The sequence below is a fragment of the Cololabis saira genome, chromosome 11 (assembly GCF_033807715.1).
Source record: "Cololabis saira isolate AMF1-May2022 chromosome 11, fColSai1.1, whole genome shotgun sequence".
NCBI lineage: Eukaryota > Metazoa > Chordata > Actinopteri > Beloniformes > Belonidae > Cololabis > Cololabis saira.
The window spans coordinates 45731174-45753250 of record NC_084597.1 but is presented as its reverse complement, the minus strand read 5'-3'; the positions used below and the strand labels follow the sequence as shown (position 1 = coordinate 45753250).

At 39.3% G+C, this 22077-nt stretch overlaps 3 non-coding genes across 3 annotated transcripts; 1 reads left to right on the top strand and 2 right to left on the bottom strand.

Annotated features, from left to right (window-relative positions):
- Positions 1–11128: 11128 nt before the first annotated feature.
- trnat-agu (transfer RNA threonine (anticodon AGU)) lies at positions 11129–11202 on the bottom strand. The gene has a single exon. It is a non-coding gene; the product is annotated as a tRNA-Thr (tRNA).
- Positions 11203–20743: 9541 nt separating this feature from the next.
- On the bottom strand, positions 20744–20817 carry trnat-agu (transfer RNA threonine (anticodon AGU)). Its single transcript has one exon. It is a non-coding gene; the product is annotated as a tRNA-Thr (tRNA).
- A 1030-nt stretch (positions 20818–21847) lies between these two features.
- Positions 21848–21921, top strand: trnat-agu (transfer RNA threonine (anticodon AGU)). The gene has a single exon. It is a non-coding gene; the product is annotated as a tRNA-Thr (tRNA).
- The last annotated feature ends 156 nt before the right edge of the window (positions 21922–22077 follow it).

Genomic DNA, 22077 nt, shown 5'->3' with positions numbered 1-22077 from the left:
ATATATATATATATATATATATATATATATATATATATATATATATATATATATATATATATATATATATATATATATATATATATATATATATATATATATATATATATATATATATATATATATATATATATTATAACTGACATTGAAATTTGATTAGTTTTCTTTCTCACGTGTTATCAAGTTTGCAAATTGAGATGAACTTTCTACTTGTCTTCTGATCTGGATCTGATCTGATCCAACATCAGAATAACATCACACCAGAAGAGCAGAAAACTGGACAAAATGCAAAACAGTTTGTAACATTATCTCATCTATCAGGTACGGTGGAACTTAAGTATGAGGTTTGTAAGGTAAACCCTCAGGTATGTGGATATAATCAGAATATTTGAGTCAATATTTTGGAGGGAACTGATGGTACATATTTAAACATTTAGATTATGAGAATAATGTAATATCAGCACGACAATAAGGTGATGAAACATTAACAAGTAAGAATGAAAAAAGTACAAAGAATGAGAGTCCCACCTGGTAAGTTGATCAGTTTTATTATTTCATGTTTTTACTCATTTCTTCATTGGTTCTTAGTGGGAGGATGTACCAGAACACTGGACTAACAGAACACTAGTATGAAATGACACTGGAAGAAGGTAAATGTTTTTATCACATCAGACTGAAAATATGAAGGTAACTGGATCAAATGAAGAACTGCAGTGGTAACGTAAAACACAAGCTTATTTAAGTATGAAGGTTTGAACTCAAATACAAGGCATGTACATGTATGTTCCACCAATTTAAAAAAAATCATCATCAAAAGGATGTTTTGCAAATCTAAAGTTCCTGTATGGTTCTTTTTTTTCTTTTCTCAGGTTCATACTCGGAGGAACGTGGTTTTTATTCTCTCTCTTGTTTCTCAGGTTTACATTTGTAGGATCTGACAGATCACCAGAACATCAGGACATTAACAGAATAACGGAAAACTTGGAGATAACTGGACCAAATTAAGTACTGCAGTGGTAACGTAAAACACAAACTATTCATTTCTGTCTGTGACACTGAATCAAACTGAGATGTAGTTTTCACTTGTGTTTTTTTTCTTTTTTGTTTTTTTCTATGTTTCATGTTTTAAACATGAGGATCTGATCCAACACCAGAATAACAACACACCAAATTTGCAAAAAAACTGGAGAAAAAGTAACGAAATTCATCTTAAGAATGTGGTAGAGAACAATTAGTAAATAATTATTATTATTATAAGCTTTCTAAGGTCCTCCTAGGAATGTGAATCCTTTCAGTGCATTTCTGTCATTAATTAGATACAGTCATTCATATTCAACAATGTTAAAGGATTCACAATGAATAAACATTCTAAAACATCACAGAGATGCATCATCAAAGGTCTATGATGTCATTGATGACATCACAATGGATCTGACCTCAGGAGGTTATATATTTAGAAACATTTCTTCCTCAGGTTTACAGTGGGACTATTCACCAGAGCATCACACATTTCAGTGCTGAAAGGTACTGAAATGATTGAATTATGACTAATAATTGTTATTTACTAATTGTTCTCTACCACATTCTTAAGATGAATTTGCTTACTTTTTATTCATTTATTTTACAAATCTAAAACTAAGAAACAAGAGAAAGAATAAAAACCACGTTCCTCCGAGTATGAACCTGAGAAAAGAAAAAAAAAAAACCAAGTTCATCTCAATTTGCAAACTTGAAAACACGTGAGAAAGAAAAATAATCAAATTTCAATGATTCAAGTCGGTTATAATATTTCTCCACTTTGTTTCAAATACAGAGGTGAAATATCCATCCTCTGTGTACTTTCACCAATTAACTCGACTGTTTGTGAATCCAACTTCTCAATGTTCAGCATTTAAGCCTTCGTGACGTGACGTCATCACTACTCCTTTGATGCGCAGGAAGGTCGGCCCACGGATGACGACAAATGACGTCATTCCATTCTGGAACGCCAAACATCGCAGGTCTTTTTTTTTTACTTTTCTTTTTTTCGTTTTTGAGAAATGACCATGTCACAATATTATTATTATTAACCATATTATTTTTAATTATCATGTTATATTAACAACGCATCTGTAAAAAGGGGTACGTCAGTAAATGTGCCTCTGTAGTACGACGCATGCGCAGTAAAGCGCGACGGAGATTTTTGAAGTTAATCTCACACAAGATGTCAAGGTGTCGGTTCTGGTTTTGAGCAGGACAAAAAATTAACTATTTTTTCCATCTGTAGTGGAGAAGAGAAAAAAAGGCAAGATGAAGGTAAGACTGTTCATGCAGTGGGGAGAACAAGTATTTGATACACTGCTGATTTTGCAGGTTTTCCCACTTGAAAAGCATGTAGAAGTCTGTAATTTTTACAGATTCGTGTCAGTTATAATACTTCTCCATTATAATATACATCCTGTGTGTTTGACCTAACAATCTACCATCAAACAAAAGGTTTTTCTCCCACTAGGGGAGTTTTTACCTGCCATTGTTTATGTAATAACTGCTCGGGGGTCATGTTCTGGGTATGGGTCTCTGTAAAGCGTCTAGAGACAACTCTGTTGTATTAGACGCTATATAAATAAAATTGAATTGAATTGAATTGAATTGAATCTTCTTAGTTATTTGCTAATGTTACGTTACTGTTAGGATTTAATGAAATTATTGAAGCTCAAAACTGTCTAAGCTCTCTCTTCCAAGTAATCTCATTCTGGTTAAGAGCAAAAGGTTTAAATTAGATTAGAAGTTAAATACACACATTGTAGGAGAGGAGACGGGGGAAAGGTGACACCTTAAGGTGATTTCCCCTTGATAGCAATACACATACAATTTGTTGAGAGAAGACAATGGGCAGAAACAGATGTTTAGCATTGGGGGGTCTGGTCTGCGGTCTGGTTTGACACCTCAGATGGGAGACATAGGAAATGTAGAGCTGGAAGTGACAAAGTTCGGGGGTTTTTTCCCGTAGCTGACTCCCTCCACCAATGAAATTCACTTGCAAAGAACACCCCCTTTAGATTATAAAGTCAACTGGACTCGTGAAAACGGGGTGCATTTCTCTCCGACTCACGCGGTCTGAAAGAAGTGTACCCCGGCCGGAGACAACTGTACCTCCGACCGGTAAAACCTTGTGCTTGACATGATTAAAAGTTGAATTAACCTGTAATTCTTTCCACTAGTCTTTCTTGATTCACCAGACAAAAGAACACGTATCTTTCAATGGTGACCCTGAAACGTGATCTGGTTGTTTCCTGACTGTGGAATTGTGGAGAGGAGCCCTGGAAGTTTTCATGCAGACAACCAAAACCTGACTAGTCAAAATAAGGTAAGCAGAAACCGCTGATGAGTAGAAATTCTGCACATTTGGATTTATCAAATTAATAGTGGTTGTCTGATTGAATTTTTCTCAAGCTCATAAAGATTAAAAAATAGGTTTTGACATAGACAGGTTGACTTTTTGATGTGTCATGCACAATGTTTGAAATTTAGTTTCAGTTGAAAGTCGCGGACTTTCGGGGGTCGCGGATCCCATTAGATTAGTGAAACTACAGGTTGAAAGTCGCGGACTTTCGGGGGTCGCGGATCCCATTAGATTAGTGAAACTTATTTATTAATGTACAGGTTGAAAGTCGCGGACTTTCGGGGGTCGCGGATCCCATTAGATTAGTGATACTACAGGTTGAAAGTCGCGGACTTTCGGGGGTCGCGGATCCCATTAGATTAGTGAAACTACAGGTTGAAAGTCGCGGACTTTCGGGGGTCGCGGACCCCTTAGCTATTAATGTCTTAACGTATTGATGAATATAGTGTGTCAAGTCCGTGCACGGCTGGGTAACTTTGTTTATGATTCTGAAGTTCAGATGATATTGGGAGCTCATCTAAGATGACGTTTGCAGTGGTTAACCACACCGATGAGCAGACAGGAGGTTTTGTTTCTGGAAGTCTAAGCAATCCTGGGCCCATATACAGAGATTAGCAGTTTTCTGCCTTAGTTATTGGATTGCCTTAAACTACCCGTAACAAGCGAGTCCCATGTCTTAAAACATTCTACTTGTGTTAAAAGTATTTAAAGTAGTCAGAGATTCGATTACTTCAGATCATAAGTAAAGTTTGAACACATAAGGACGCACTTAAATGAAAAGAAATGTCAAATAACAGAATTTTGTTGTCTATTATTGTTTTGCTTGTCATGTATAATGTATGTCTGTTATATAGTATTAATTTGTGCCCTCTCCCCCTGCGAGCCCCCCCCTCCCCCCCCCCCCCCTTTTTTTTTTTTTTTTTTTTTCCTCCAGGACTGACAATCAGTCCTCTTTTGTTTTGTTTTGGGAAACGTCACAGTGGGTGGGAAGCGCCCCCACCAACATTTAGAAAGCCAGAGAGGTGACAAACAATGACCCCCCCCCCTAATTTAAGGGGCCAGAAAGTTCCTTCAAGTCAGGGAGGAGAAGCCTCCTTACAGTGTGTCTACAGTGTATTCAGAATATTCTTGGAGATTTGTTCTCTTAATGTTTTGGTAAATGGAAAGGTGTGGTGGTATCGATTTGTATTATAATGGCTGTGGTTGTTCTTATTTTATGCAGATGTTATATGTTTTTTTTTTATTTTAGTAGAAAAAAAAAGAAAAAAAAAGAGGGTGGAGGATTGATGACCCAGAGAAATGTGGTGTGTGCAGTGTGCTAAGTAGAGCTGCAGTGGTTTCTGTGGGACCTTGACTGGAAAGTTACCCCTGGTACAGAACCGCAGAAATCAACGTCGGATCCATCTCCTACACTGCAAAGCTGTGTATGAACTTCATCTGAATACGAGGTGGGCTCTCGCCCAAGACGCTGACGAAGAAAAGACTGATGGATAACGACCGGGTCTTCTTCTAAAAAGGTGCAACTGTATCTGCCGAAACTATGCTTGGACACTGGCGAAGGTCTATCTGCTTACAGCTCTGGGAACAGCCTGTGGTGCTGAAAGGCCGAGGTTTTCTGCGGATGCCTGGTGTTGCAGTATTGGGGTGATTATGGGTATACTGCACACACTCATTTCCTACTGTTTTGTTCCAATGGGTCATCGGTTTTACATACTTTTTCATAGAGCTGGTTGGATATTATTTTACGATTTTTATATTTTATTTTAGGTTTTTCGGGGGATTAGTTTGAAAAGATGGTTATCTGTCCAAAGTGCCTGTTGAAAGAATAAGAAAAAAAAAAAAAAAAAAATGGGGGGATAGTAGACAATGATAGTAGACAATGTTAATACGTCAGAGGAATACAAACTACTTGCATGCCATTTTTCTAATAACTAACATCTGTTGTTTAAAGTTGTTACAAAGGGGCAAGGCTCAACTGAGATTATAGATAGATATTACTGTACAACCTGTCCGTTCCAGGACTCCGATCTACAGGAAATCATGGAGTGGGTGTGCTTTCGTCTCCAGAAGAACAATGGATTATTTTTTTTTGTTGCCGTAATCCTGGAAACCTGGATTTCCCCATTTTTGACTGGAATATATAACGGACTTGACACATGGTTATACTGATTTATTTGGTTTATTTGTGAAATGCTCATCCATTATGAGATGTACAATTGTTTACAACATGAATATTCAGACTTCCACAGCTTTACATTTATGATTGTTGTTGAATGTATTTGTATATTAATCTGTATGTATGGTTCTTGATATTTGTGGGTTTTTTTTCTTCTGTTGCTCTTGTATCTTCACATCTGGTGGTCATGTTTAATATTGCAGGATTGGGACTCTGTTTTGTCTATACAGCTAAGCAGGGTGTTCTATTTTATAAGAAAGGGGGTACAAAAACAACACATATATTTTTATATCCCAGTGGACATTTTTACATGTTTGATTTGAAAAACATGAATTAATCATGTTTTGAGTGGAAGTTGTTAGGATTTAATGAAATTATTGAAGCTCAAAACTGTCTAAGCTCTCTCTTCCAAGTAATCTCATTCTGGTTAAGAGCAAAAGGTTTAAATTAGATTAGAAGTTAAATACACACATTGTAGGAGAGGAGACGGGGGAAAGGTGACACCTTAAGGTGATTTCCCCTTGATAGCAATACACATACAATTTGTTGAGAGAAGACAATGGGCAGAAACAGATGTTTAGCATTGGGGGGTCTGGTCTGCGGTCTGGTTTGACACCTCAGATGGGAGACATAGGAAATGTAGAGCTGGAAGTGACAAAGTTCGGGGGTTTTTTCCCGTAGCTGACTCCCTCCACCAATGAAATTCACTTGCAAAGAACACCCCCTTTAGATTATAAAGTCAACTGGACTCGTGAAAACGGGGTGCATTTCTCTCCGACTCACGCGGTCTGAAAGAAGTGTACCCCGGCCGGAGACAACTGTACCTCCGACCGGTAAAACCTTGTGCTTGACATGATTAAAAGTTGAATTAACCTGTAATTCTTTCCACTAGTCTTTCTTGATTCACCAGACAAAAGAACACGTATCTTTCATTACCATATTTTCATGTGACTAAGAACAAACAACCGACTGAGATCAGGGTTTGGTAGGAACTAAAATCAATGAAACCAAACATTTAAAGCATTGTTGTTTGTTTTGGGTTTTTTTTTTTTTTACACAAAAATAGATCCTTAAAACTGAAAAATAAGGCCTGAAATATTGATACTTTGCTATTGATCCGTCCATCCTCATAACTTACTAGTAATTCTACAGGTAACTTTCAATCAAGCGGGTGTGGGGGGAATCTCTACCAAGGCAGAAGTGCTGGAACACTTGTGTCCTCATTGTCGCTGTTTCTGTTGTGGTGTGTTGTTTCACCTTCCTTGCCTTTGTCCCCAAGTCGGTTCTCCCTCCTGTCATTAGATTTGATTTATTTTAGATATTTATTTATAATCTGTTTTTATCATACTGTTTGTGTGTGTGACTATCTATCTATCTATCTATCTATCTATCTATCTATCTATCTATCTATCTATCTATCTATCTATCTATCTATCTATCTATCTATCTATCTATCTATCTATCTATCTATCTATCTATCTATCTATCTATCTATCTATCTATCTATCTATCTATCTATCTATATGGAACAAATCCAGAATAATATCACAGTCTGAAGATTCATGTGATTCTTCTACCTAACACTCCCAATTCATATCAATAATAGATCTGGATATCAATATTTCCCCCAGGGTGCCAGAGTTTTTCAATCATAACTTCATGCCCCTACTTTAGAAAAAAACAAGATGATGTTACATGCTGGACTAACCTTTCACCCGCAACAATTAGACAAAGAACAACAGTTAAAATGCACAAACAAGACTGACTTTCCTGGGAAACTAATTCACAGCTGTCTACGTATGAATGCTGCAGAAGGTTATTATCACAGAGCAAAGAAATTGCTAAGAAAACATTTAGAAATTCAGTAACTTATTGCAGTCACACTCATGAATAACGATCTATAATGACCCTCAATCAGAAGTGAAGATTATGAAAACTCTGATCTCTACTTTCAAGTGAGCCATAAAAAAAAGCACACAGCTAAAGGAGTTAAACAGAAAGACACATCTTCCTGTGATGCCTTGGGCAGTTATTAGCAGTAAATACTTCTGAACAAAAGCATGCAGGTGGCAAATATTCACGTCAAATAATGACATATATGTGCCAATTATGTAACAATGATATACACTACAAAGGTTTTAAGTCAGCGCTTCCAACCTAAAATCACCAAACTAATCTGTCCACAATAACACATTTCATCTTCCACCTGCAAACCACTGCAGCCGAAGCTAAACAAGTGGCTCTTATGGGGGAAACAATACTAAATAATAATTACAAGATTTAATTCATGTCAAATTTAAATCATATTTTAAATGACTTTATAAAAAAAGCAAAAATATATATCCAGCCGCTGTTGTTAAATCTACCAGTTGCAGTAATTGTGCCATGTACTTTTTCAAATGACTATTGACAAAAAAACAAGAAAAGAAACCAAAAAAAAAAGCTAATTTGACAGAACTTTTACATAAAACTCAAACACAGGGAGACGGACTGATGTTGCGCTGGACAAACCACCAAATACCAGCAAATAACCAAAAGAAACACGAGCAACCTCAATGAGAACTGTTTCCACCACATCCTTAGTGAGAAGATACCAAGCTGAAGGTGAATAACTAACTGACTCGGTCCAGAGGAATATTTACAGATAAATATACTGCTGGTGACGTCATAAAGGATCAAAGGAGGCAAGAATTCCACCGCCATATCAACCTACGTCATATCAAACCTACGTCATATTAGAGACGCCCCACTTCACTCCCACATGTTCACCGGGGGTTGTTGTCACATTGTGAGTGTCTAAAATAAGAGGCTGTGAACGGGTGAATAGGAAAAAGACTAAATCGCTTTGCAGAGCCTATAAGTGGCTGAACTAAAGAAATAAAGTATAGGAGCGCCATCCATTTATTTGAAGGAGTAACTCGGTCGTCAAAGGACAGCATACGGATGTTTGTGTTGTTCAGTTATGATGAAACAAACACAAACGTGACAGTACACTCGGTAAGTGCGTATAGAAGACAGTTGTGAAGCCGCAGCTGCCGCTTACGACCATACCGCCATGAACCAGCAGAGGGCGCTGTTGCTACGTTTGGGAACATGTGCACATTCATCCTCGTTTGCAGCAAATCAGCTCCAGCTTCAGACGCGTAGCGTTCAAATGCTCTTTCATGGAGCCTTGGAACGTCATCAAAGAATGTGATGTCTTTGATGACGTCACGAAGAATAGAGGAAGAGGAAGTACACGTAATAGCACACATTAGAGTGAAGATGTATTTCTTTTTTTTGTTATTATAAACACCAGAAAACCAGACACACACAGCTGTTTAAAAGCACAGCAGAAGTAGTGAAATTATTTTGCCACAGGACCATGAAAATATTATAACTGTAATGGAAATCTAACAACAAAAAAGGCCATGTGAGGGAATTTGAAGACATTTCCAACTCATGCTGGTTCCAAAAAAAGTGGTCCGACAGGGAGCTGCGTTCAACACTTTATTTGACATGTGCGAAGCTTCAAAAAACAACACCTACAATACCCGGGTGCTGAATGAGAGGTTAAAAAACAAGCTTGTGTATTATCAAAAACAACACATTATGCATTGAGTTGATGTGAAGATGTCTTCCAGCTCAGGAAGCAACATTTTACCAAGAATTCTTATGAGTAATTCCCACTGATTTTAAGACTCTAATACCAATCCAATAACACATGATCTTGCTATCTAATCGTTACATTTTAGCACACAGAAGTTGTCGTGGATGACACTGTATTTAAAGTTTTGTCATGACCAAAAACCAAACGCCAGCTTTTCTTCTTGTACGAATGAGTTCCAATTGCTTTCAGTGATATTGATTTAACACATGCATTGGTCTCTATAGCTGTGTTCACACTGCCAGCCCAATATGCAATAGCTAGCATACTGCTTGTTGAGCTGCATGTAATTCTACTGAGTGTAAAAGATGATGCATACTGTCTGACTCTGTTACAAGATCTGCCCTGGTGCTCTCAGATGTCTGCCGTCTTCATTGCATCCCGGTCTGAAGGAGGAAGCTTGAAACTGTGAAATCTGACTGGATCACTGACTGGACTGTCGTTGGCACAACAGCTGATGATGTGCAACAAAAGCTTTATTCAACTGGACTCAGTGTCAGTGAGTGTCTTCCTGGAGCACAGGCGTGGGAGGTGGCTTTGTTGGAGTAAAAGGCATCAGGCACACCTGCTGGATTTAAAAAACAATAAGGAAAAATTGCAAAAGGTTTAATTTGTAGAATCGGTATAGAACGTTGTGCGTGAGAGTTGAATGCAAGCGATTGATTTGTTGATGACAATACTGTAAAAGCGCTTATTTGTTAGAGTTGAAGTGCCCTAAGCGCGTGCAAAAAGCTGTAGGATCTGATTGGTCACTGTTACCACATAAGAACTGTAAGTCTGACTTTGTCCAGATTGCTGTCCCTGACATAAATAAACTATTACTATCTCTGCCAATTGAAAAACCTGCTGGAACAGACAACCTAGATGGTAAACTGCTACGACTTCCTGCAGCTTACATATCAACTCAGATTTGTAACATCTTTAATAGATGTTTTACTAACGGGGTTTGCCCAAGGATTTGGAAAGAGGCTAAGATAATTCCAATATCAAAGGTCAATAAATCTAACATCACAGATGCTAACAGCCGTCCAATAAGCATACTTCCTGTCTTAAGCAAATTATTAGAAAAGATAGTTTTTAATCCCATCCAAAATTATTTGATCATAAATAATGTGATGACAAGTTCACAGCATGCATACAGAGAGTGTCATTCAACCACCACAGCTCTAGCCCAGCTAACTGATTAGTACTGAAAGTACTTGATGGTATATCCATCCATTATCTTTACCCGCTATATTCTTTGCAGGGTCACGGGGGTCTGCTGGAGCCTATCCCAGCTAATTTTCAGGTGAGAGACAGACCCCTGGACAGGTCAAAATACAATTTTTATAATCTGAAACTTTCAACGATAACCCGAGTTTCAGTGGTAAACAGTTTGGCCAGTATGGGGACTGACCCCATGACCTTGGTGTTATTAGCACCAGAATCTGACATTCTGAGCTAACCGGCCTTCATGGTGAGTGTTTCTTTTTCGTATGTACGTATGTACGTATGTATGTATGTGCATGTTTGATCCAGGCCTGGTTTACAACATCTTGAATTACATGCACAGTCTCCCAAACCAAGTAGAGACCTTTTTAAGTGAGGTCAAACTTGGAAAGTAACTGACTGTCAGAAACACCACGTAAAGAAATACACATTTGGTCAAGAAGAATTGGAGGAGTACCCCACCTTGTGGCACGAGTGAAGAACAGCAAAGCATTAAAGTGACTGAAAGGAGAAGAACCAGACATTACCTCCCTCTCAAGCAGTCCACATCTCTTAGAAGAACTTGAATGTGTGAATTAACTTTGGGTAAGAAACATTCAATGTGCCTTTCTTTTTTTTAAGCTACATGTCATTTTTCCATTTCACCACCATGGTTGAACCATGAATGAATGAGACATCTATCATCTTTTTCTCATCCAAAGACAGATGAGTCTAGAGGCTCTGCTGGGATTTGAACCCAGGATCTCCTGTTTACTAGACAGGTGCTTTGACCAACTAAACCACAGGGCCTCCACAACCTCTCACTTACCTCGTCTCAGACATCAAAACAGTAAGACCTTTAGAGGTGTGACATGCTGGAATGAGAAACAGAAGCCATTGGTGGACCACACGTCCTAAAGGACAAGGCATCTGACTTTGGATAAGAAGGTTGAGAGTTTTAGTCCCTCTGTGGTTAAAGAGACTTGAGACAGTAAGTTCTAGTGTCCTACCTCACATTCACTCTTTACAGGTCACTTCAGTTTAGCTACCGTCTTATATACCTGCTACACATATTTACGTACTGGAAGGTCATGTTAGTCAATAATGGGACTAAGATCAGGGTTTGGGCTTGTTTTTTGTTATTTTTTTTTTCATGATTTATTTTTATGTATTTTTTCCTTTTTTAAATCATTCATTCAGGATTCCCTCCATCATCTGTTGACCTTCAGCGTCTGCGTCGGACAACTCTCCTGCGTCTGCGGGCGACGCGGGTCCTACGGACTCTCCGGCGCCTGCGGACGGGGCGAGAGCTCTGTCTGCGTCTGCGTGGCATTGTCAAAAGATGTGATGAGAACTAGTAAGAAGGAGTTCTATTTATAAACTCTGTTACAAGCTTGTTGATGGAATGGAATGTTAATGGAATTGATGACATCATATATTCTTCAATGGAATTAATGACATCATAACTTGATGACATCATATCTTCTTCAATGGAATTAATGACCATATTATTTGGGGTTTTTTGGTTTAGTTTTTACTTCATAACAGTGATGATGTCATAGAAAATAAAGAAAGCAGACTTTTAATTACTTTAAATTACAGAATAGTGAATAAGAGAATGATGACTGTAATAAAACACATCTTACAGGGTTTTTAGCTGTGATTTCACCTGATAAGTCTGGAAACCGCCGCAGACAACAGTGATGTCACAGTCATGTATTGATCATTGATGTGTACAGTCATCTGACAATGATGGCAGGATGAAAACGTCCAATCATGTGCTAACAGTGGAATGATGATCTTCATCAGTTTCTATTCTGGCTCAGAGGCCAGGGCTTTATGCTCTTATACACTTTCTAAACCCACGCTGACATTTGTGGAAATGCCTGTAAAACCCTTCGTGAAGCTTCCTTAAAACAAGTCCAGAAAAAGCCATTAAAGGTAAAACAGAGACTTGCTTGGGTAAATGAAATCAGACTTAACTCTAGCAGTTAAATATAAAAACACACCAGCTCAGGAGAGCAGTATTATATATGTAGTGGATATGGGTCAATGAAACAGTATGTATGGATATGAATGAAAAGAAAAAAGTATATATGGTATTATAATAGTATATATAGTATAAGGTCATATATGAGGTGTACAACATTATTGACATCTCACCCAGAATGAAGCAGATCCAAGTCGTACAGTGAGATGTTTTTTATTCTGTTTTCCATTCATGTGTCCTCTGCCATTGTTGTAGGTTTTTAAAAATGATTATTGAAAATAACTGTTAATAAATAATAGTTATTAAAAATAAAAACATTAATGTACAGTATCCACAGAGACATGTCCAATTAAAATTATAACCAAAGCACAAAGGAGTTATAAATGAAGGTTTAATTTAGCCTCATGGATAGTGTTTGGCAGGGTATTATCTGTGGATCAGTGTGATGCAGGTGATACCCTCTGATTTTGAATTTAATTCTTAGATAAACTAGTTTCAACATCTGGGAGCTAATTTGGGGTTAATGGTATTTGGCTGTGAATTATTACTTGCTATTACAATGATCTCTTTTATTATTCATTTAATTATTATTTTATTGTATATCATACATTTATTATTTTATGTTTATTCATATCATTCTGAATGGTACCTGGTCCTTTGGTATTTAGTTGTGATGTTACATTCATTCAATGGGATCCCTGGCCATTCACCTTTATTATCTCAGTGTCAAACATGCAATGCCCTTAGTCTTCCACTAGAGGGAAGCTCTTGATCCATTTTTGTTAAATTTGTTTCACTGGCCACCAGAGGGGCCCAGATCAATTCAAATGTAATGCTTTATTTCTCCACCAGAGGTTAAAGTTAAAAAGTTAAAATAGAATGGAAAATTTCGACGAGAGGGAGGCAAAGCAAATTTCAATGCAGTAGTTTTATATCTGCACTAGAGAATCTAAGGTTTATCAGCTCAAGGTGAAACTGTGGGGAAATACATCCCAGGAGTCAGAGGAGGAATACGGGAGGCAGATTAGGTGGTTTTCTCAGGATGTTGTATCCAGAGATTGGATGCAGGAGAGAAGTGGAAGAGAGCCGAGAGGCCGGACCAAGTGGAGCTCCCAGCAAGGCAAGGCCAGGCAGGTTTACTGGTCAAGCCCATTTCAGTCAGTAAACGTTTGATGGAAAACATTGACATACAAGGTTTGTAACCCACTGAGATCAGGGTTTGTGTAGGAACTAAAATCAATGAAACCAAACATTTAAAGCATTGTTGTTTGTTTTGGGTTTTTTTTTTTACACAAAAATAGATCCTTAAAACTGAAAAATAAGGCCTGAAATATTGATACTTTGCTATTGATCCGTCCATCCTCATAACTTACTAGTAATTCTACAGGTAACTTTCAATATCAAAAAATGACATTAAGTATAACACCAAGCTGGAACAAATCCAGAATAATATCACAGTCTGAAGATTCATGTGATTCTTCCACCTAACACTCCCAATTCATATCAATAATATATCTGGATATCAATATTTCCCCCAGGGTGCCAGAGTTTTTCAATCATAACTTCATGCCCCCTACTTTAGAAAAAAACAAGATGATGTTACATGCTGGACTAACCTTTCACCCGCAACAATTAGACAAAGAACAACAGTTAAAATGAACAAACAAGACTGACTTTCCTGGGAAACTAATTCACAGCTGTCTACGTATGAATGCTGCAGAAGGTTATTATCACAGAGCAAAGAAATTGCTAAGAAAACATTTTGAAATTCAGTAACTTATTGCAGTCACACTCATGAATAACGATCTATAATGACCCTCAATCAGAAGTGAAGATTATGAAAACTCTGATCTCTACTTTCAAGTGAGCCATAAAAAAAAGCACACAGCTAAAGGAGTTAAACAGAAAGACACATCTTCCTGTGATGCCTTGGGCAGTTATTAGCAGTAAATACTTCTGAACAAAAGCATGCAGGTGGCAAATATTCACGTCAAATAATGACATATATGTGCCAATTATGTAACAATGATATACACTACAAAGGTTTTAAGTCAGCGCTTCCAACCTAAAATCACCAAACTAATCTGTCCACAATAACACATTCATCTTCCACCTGCAAACCACTGCAGCCGAAGCTAAACAAGTGGCTCTTATGGGGGAAACAATACTACATAATAATTACAAGATTTAATTCATGTAAAATTTAAATCATATTTTAAATGACTTTATAAAAAAAGGAAAAATATATATCCAGCCGCTGTTGTTAAATCTACCAGTTGCAGTAGTTATGCCATGTACTTTTTTAAATTACTATTGACAAAAAACAAGAAAAGAAACCAAAAAAGAAAGCTAATTTGACAGAACTTTTACATAAAACTCAAACACAGGGAGACGGACTGATGTTGCGCTGGACAAACCACCAAATACCAGCAAATAACCAAAAGAAACAGGACCAACCTCAATGAGAACTGTTTCCACCACATCCTTAGTGAGAAGATACCAAGCTGAAGGTGAATAACTAACTGACTCGGTCCAGAGGAATATTTACAGATAAATATACTGCTGGTGACGTCATAAAGGATCAAAGGAGGCAAGAATTCCACCGCCATATCAACCTACGTCATATCAAACCTACGTCATATTAGAGACGCCCCACTTCACTCCCACATGTTCACCGGGGGTTGGTGTCACATTGTGAGTGTCTAAAATAAGAGGCTGTGAACGGGTGAATAGGAAAAAGACTAAATCGCTTTGCAGAGCCTATAAGTGGCTGAACTAAAGAAATAAACTATAGGAGCGCCATCCATTTATTTGAAGGAGTAACTCGGTCGTCAAAGGACAGCATACGGATGTTTGTGTTGTTCAGTTATGATGAAACAAACACAAACGTGACAGTACACTCGGTAAGTGCATATAGAAGACAGTTGTGAAGCCGCAGCTGCCGCTTACGACCATACCGCCATGAACCAGCAGAGGGTGCTGTTGCTACGTTTGGGAACATGTGCACATTCATCCTCGTTTGCAGCAAATCAGCTCCAGCTTCAGACGCGTAGCGTTCAAATGCTCTTTCATGGAGCCTTGGAACGTCATCAAAGAATGTGATGTCTTTGATGACGTCACGAAGAATAGTGGAAGAGGAAGCACACGTAATAGCACACATTAGAGTGAAGATGTATTTCTTTTCTTGTTATTATAAACAACACCAGAAAACCAGACACACAGCTGTTTAAAATCACAGCAGAAGTAGTGGAATTATTTTGCCACAGGACCATGAAAATATTATAACTGTAATGGCAATCTAACAACAAAAAATGCCATGTGAGGGAATTTGAAGACATTTCCAACTCATGGTGGTTCCAAAAAAAGTGGTCCGACAGGGAGCTGCGTTCAACACTTTATTTTACATGTGCAAATCTTCAAAAAACACCACCTACAATCCCCGGGTGCTGAATGAGAGGTTAAAAAACAAGCTCGTGTATTATCAAAAACAACACATTATGCATTGAGTTGATGTGAAGATGTCTTCCAGCTCAGGAAGAAACATTTTACCAAGCATTCTTATGAGTTATTCCCACTGATTTTAAGGCTCTAATACCAATCCAATAACAAATGATCTTGCTATCTAATCGTTACATTTTAGCACACAGAAGTTGTCGTGGATGACACTATATTTAAAGTTTTGTCATGACCAAAAAAAACACACGCCAGCTTTTCTTCTTGTACGAATGAGTTCCAATTGCTTTCAGTGATATTGATTTAACACATGCATTGGTCTCTATAGCTGTGTTCACACTGCCCGCCCAATATGCAATAACTAGCATACTGCTTGTTGAGCTGCATGTAATTCTACTGAGTGTAAAAGATGATGCATACTGTCTGACTCTGTTACAAGATCTGCCCTTGTGCTCTCAGATGTCTGCCGTCTTCATTGCATCCCGGTCTGAAGGAGGAAGCTTGAAACTGTGAAATCTGACTGGATCACTGACTGGACTGTCGTTGGCACAACAGCTGATGATGTGCAACAAAAGCTTTATTCAACTGGACCCAGTGTCAGTGAGAGTCTTCCTGGAGCACAGGCGTGGGAGGTGGCTTTGTTGGAGTAAAAGACATCAGGCACACCTGCTGGATTTAAAAAACAATAAGGAAAAATTGTAAAAGGTTTAATTTGTAGAATCGGTAAAGAACGCTGTGCGTGAGAGTTGAATGCAAGTGATTGATTTTTTGATGACAATACTGTAAAAGCTTATTTGTTGGAGTTGAAAAAGCTGTAGGATCTGAGTGGTCACTGTTACCACATAAGAACTGTAAGTTTGACTTTGTCCAGATTGCTGTCCCTGACATAAATAAACTATTACTATCTCTGCCAATTGAAAAACCTGCTGGAACAGACAACCTAGATGGTAAACTGCTACGACTTGCTGCAGCTTACATATCAACTCCCATTTGTCACATCTTTAATAGATGTTTTACTAACGGGGTTTGGCCAAGGATTTGGAAAGAGGCTAAGATAATTCCAATACCAAAGGACAATAAATCTAACTTCACAGATGCTAACAGCCGTCCAATCAACCCCCCAGCCTCGCGCTCAGAAGCCACGCCGATTTTTCCCAGTGGCCAGCCGCGGTACTGCAACAAAAAATCCCATGGGGCCCAGAAAGCTTTTTTCCCATAGACCGCAATAGTAAAAGAGAAGCCTCTAAAACTGTTCACAGGACACCTCCAGCTGTAATCACCGGCAATTACTAATCTTTGTATTCTATATTTTTAAGTCATGGACTTTATATCCGTCAAAGATGTTTTATAACGGCCAGAAAAGTCAAAGAAAAGTCTCTTTCTGGGCGTGACGTCACGGCTTTGTCCGTGCACTCGCAAAGCGCGGTCGTGTGTGTCTCGGGAACGAGCATGGCTGAATCTAAGCCGTTCGGCGGAATAATCACTCAGAAAAGTGGAAAACACGGCTCAAAGGTGTGTTTTTGTGGTCTCTTAATATCTTTTTCCATGACAAAAGACATTGGGTTTATAATAAAACCTCAGTAAACGAGGGGGAGCTGCTCTGATCAGTGTTGAGCAGCAGCTGAGCAGGAGACCCTCTGTCATTCATTGAGCTGGAGCTGCGCGCTATGGCACAGAGCTCAGGTGGGACGCTCAGGTCACACTCGGTCTAAACGCCCTGACCAGGGGGATCACAGACGGAAATGTTTAATAGCAAGAATAATAATGGTTTGTCATTCTTGTACTTAAACATTTCCGTTGTAGCCAACGGTGTATGGTTTGTGAAAATAAGATATCAGGCAGGAATAACACTTAATGTGAGCCCAGAAGCTGTAAAAGAATCAGAGAAAATGCAAAGTTAATTACGCCTAACATTCGGACTGCACGATCATTAATAGACAAAAAGATTTACCCAAAGGTATATAGATAAATAGCATATGACAGCTTGTGTTATTGTGGGGAATCCCATGTGTTTTTTTGTTTGTTTGTTTTTATAAAGATGACTCGTTTTATCCTTACTCAAAAAAATAAAACTCCACAAATTAACCACATTTAAACATAATATTTGACATATTTAAACATAATACTTGACAAAACTTGTAATACAAAAAATATTTGTCTTAATGTAAGTAATAAACTTGGGAAGTTTCATGGTGATACCTGCTATTTACATTTTTACCCTATTTTAGCCTATTAACCTGGGGTGTCTCATCTTAAATAAAAATGACTCGTTTTATCTTTAATTAAAAAAAACACACAAATGAACCATGTATAGTCTATAACCATGACTTTGAGAACAGCATCGGTTGATTTGCCCTATAAATCCCTAATTTCATTGTGTACATCTATCATTACCGGTCTAAAGGACTCATGAGCGCGCAGCGCTTGTCCAGAGCGCGCAGGGCTCGTTCACATTGCCCCGGGGCATGATGGGAGGCCCCAGAGCATCATGGGAGGTGACTCAACTGCGCATGCTCTATGGGCCCGTGTACCAGGAAGTAAACCAGGAAGTCAGAATTTTTTTCGGCGGATGCGCTGGCTGAGCAAACTCCATTGAAATGAATGGGCGGCCATTTTCGATACTTTATCCAGTTATATAATACATCCATGCGTCCAATAAGCATACTTCCTGTCTTAAGCAAATTATTAGAAAAGATAGTTTTTAATCCAATCCAAAATGATTTTATCATAAATAATCTGATGACAAGTTCACAGCATGCATACAGAGAGTGTCATTCAACCACCACAGCTCTAGCCCAGCTAACTGATTAGTACTGAAAGTACTTGATGGTATATCCATCGATTATCTATACCCGCTATATTCTTTGCAGGGTCACGGGGGTCTGCTGGAGCCTATCCCAGCTAATTTTCAGGTGAGAGACAGACCCCTGGACAGGTCAAAATACAATTTTTATAATCTGAAACTTTCAACGACAACCCGAGTTTTAGTGGTAAACAGTTTGGCCAGTATGGGGACTGACCCCATGACCTTGGGGTTATTAGCACCAGAATCTGACATTCTGAGCTAACCAGCCTTCATCGTGAGTGTTTCTTTTTCGCATGTACGTCTGTACGTATGTATGTATGTATGTATGTACGTATGTACGTATGTATGTGCATGTTTGATCCAGGCCTGGTTTACAACATCTTGAGTTACATGCACAGTCTCCCAAACCAAGTAGAGACCTTTTTAAGTGAGGTCAAACTTGGAAAGTAACTGACTGTCGGACACACCACGTAAAGAAATACACATTTGGTCAAGAAGAATTGGAGGAGTACCCCACCTTGTGGCACGAGTGAAGAACAGCAAAGCATTAAAGTGACTTAAAGGGGACCTATTGTGAAAAACAAGTTTTTCCTTGTTTTAACATATATAAAGTGGTCTCCCCTCACCCCGCCAACAAAGAAAAGATGATATACCATGAAAATCTGCAAGGTCTGCTCCCCCCCGCCTTACAGAGTCCCCCAGTGTCATGTGGTTTCTACGGGCCATTTAGATTTGTGCATTTTCTTTACGTAAGCAAAATGCAAACCACGCCCTCGGTCTCCTGCGCTGCTGAAACCACGCCCACAACCAGCTCAGCCGGCCGGAGCGTCCGCCATTTGTTTAGCGGTGGCTGTTTGAACAGCGAGGGAGAGTAGAAATGAGATTTTGCATCGACATTTACCCTCATAAAAGGATCAGATCCCAAAGCACGGACCCGGCGACTACACACGAGTCAGCGGTAAGTTCTTTTTTTTATGTTATTTATATTTGTATGATCTTTGCATGGGCTAAGTATTTAGCTTAGCTCCGGAGCCCCGGCGCCGCATACGGACCGGACCGTCGAGGAGCCCCGGGTTCGGAGCTCCGAACCCGGGGCTCCGAACCCGGGGGAGCCGGCCCCCCGCTTCGGAGCTCCAAACCCGGAGCTCCGAGCCCAGAGATCCGAGCCCGGGGGCTCCGGGGGGCCCGCTCCGGGCTCGGGGGAGCCGGCGGCTCAGTACCGTAATACATTTTTCTTCTGTGGTTTCAGATCTTTCAAGCAGCTGGAGCTGTTCACATTCAGAAGACGCGCGGTCCTTCCTGAGCCAGCAATAGTGCATACATTTTATTTATATATTTTAACAATAAAGTTGTCATTTGTGAAAATTCAGTGTTGTGATTTCTTTACAGTTAACATGATTAATTTGTCTTGTAACATAAGAAGTGAAATGATGAGGAATCGGAGTAAATAACCGTGGTGTACCTGTTTAGAATTAAATTCAGTCTTCCTGTGTGAATTAGTGTGAAGACGAGGTGACCCGTTCCCTCTTCAGGGAACTAAAGGCTGATTTATGGTTCCGCGTTACACCAACACAGAGCCTACGGCGTAGGGTACACGTCGATTTAACGCAGAACCGTGGACACGCTTTGCTACGCAGCTGCTGCCCGGAGCAACGCTTTGTCTCCTCCCCTCCTACACGTCATTCAAGCAGCCAATCAGCGCAGAGCCTCATTATCATACCCCCCCCTTCCCTTAGAATGGAGCACAGACAAAGGGGTTAGAAGCGGTAAAACTATCGACACGGCCCACAGGCTGAATTTCTGATTTATGTAGAAAAAACAAGCTTAAAATTGTTTTTAAGACATTCAAAGCCTATTTAAAATATACATTAAATGCCATAATATGTCCCCTTTAAAGGAGAAGAACCAGACATTACCTCCCTCTCAAGCAGTCCACTTCTCTTAGAAGAACTTTAAGACTGGAATGTGTGAATTAACTTTGGTTAAGAAACCTTCAATATGCCTTTCTTTATTTTGAAGCTACATGTCATTTTTCCATTTCACCACCATGGATGAATGAGACGTCTATCATCTTTTTCTCATCCAAACACAGATGAGTCTAGAGGCTCTGCTGGGATTTGAACCCAGGATCTCCTGTTTACTAGACAGGTGCTTTGACCAACTAAGCCACAGGGCCTCCACAACCTCTAACTTACCTCGTCTCAGACATCAAAACAGTATGGAGCTAGAACGGTCTCATAATTCGCAAATGCACACACCAATTTCACAAATGCACAGGACAAAATGCACAAATGCACACACCGATCCGCAAATGCACACACCGTTTCACAAATGCACAGGACAATTCACACGTGCGTAAGACAAGATACACAAATGTATTTTTGTCATCGGTTGCTGCATCGGCAGAACGAAGAGCTCTCCCGACGGCTCTGGTTGAACGGCCGGACAAACCATCTCTGATCGCGCTGTTTTCTTTACCGAGATCACAAGAAAAGCAGAAGAGTGATCTCCTCTCCATCCTGTTTGCTGTCTTGTTTATTTATCTTTACTCCACCAACTCCATATATTGAATCACTTTTCTAACCGAACGGCGCTAACGCAGTTCAAACGGCAGGTGTATCCGCCCCTTTAATCTGATTGGTTTAGAGTAAATCGTGTTTTATCCACTGCTCTGCGTCCCCCACGTGGGGTGCGCTCTTATGATTGGCTGAAACAAAGGAAGACATCTGATTGGTTGAAGATCCTTCTGTGTTAAAAAAAACGTATTTTTGGATTGATCACGTCAGGGAAGTCTTAAAAGTCCCACGCAAATCCAGCGCAGCTCACAGACAAAAAAACGTTTGTAAATCAGGTTATATTTGTGTGCGCATAGAAAATACATTTGTATATCTTGTCCTACGCACGTGTGAATTGTTCTGTGCATTTGTGAAACTTGTCCTTGACCTTTTTAAGTGAGGTCAAACTTGGAAAGTAACTGACTGTCAGAAACACCACGTAAAGAAATACACATTTGGTCAAGAAGAATTGGAGGAGTACCCCACCTTGTGGCACGAGTGAAGAACAGTAAGTTCTTCACTCAAAGTCAGATGTCTTGTCCTTTAGGACGTGTGGTCCACCAATGGCTTCTGTTTCTCATTCCAGCATGTCACACCTCTAAAGGTCTTACTGTTTTGATGTCTGAGACGAGGTAAGTGAGAGGTTGTGGAGGCCCTGTGGCTTAGTTGGTCAAAGCACCTGTCTAGTAAACAGGAGATCCTGGGTTCAAATCCCAGCAGAGCCTCTAGACTCATCTGTCTTTGGATGAGAAAAAGATGATAGATGTCTCATTCATTCATGGTTTAACCATGGTGGTGAAATGGAAAAATGACATGTAGCTTAAAAATAAAGAAAGGCACATTGAAGGTTTCTCAACCAAAGTTAATTCACACATTCCGGT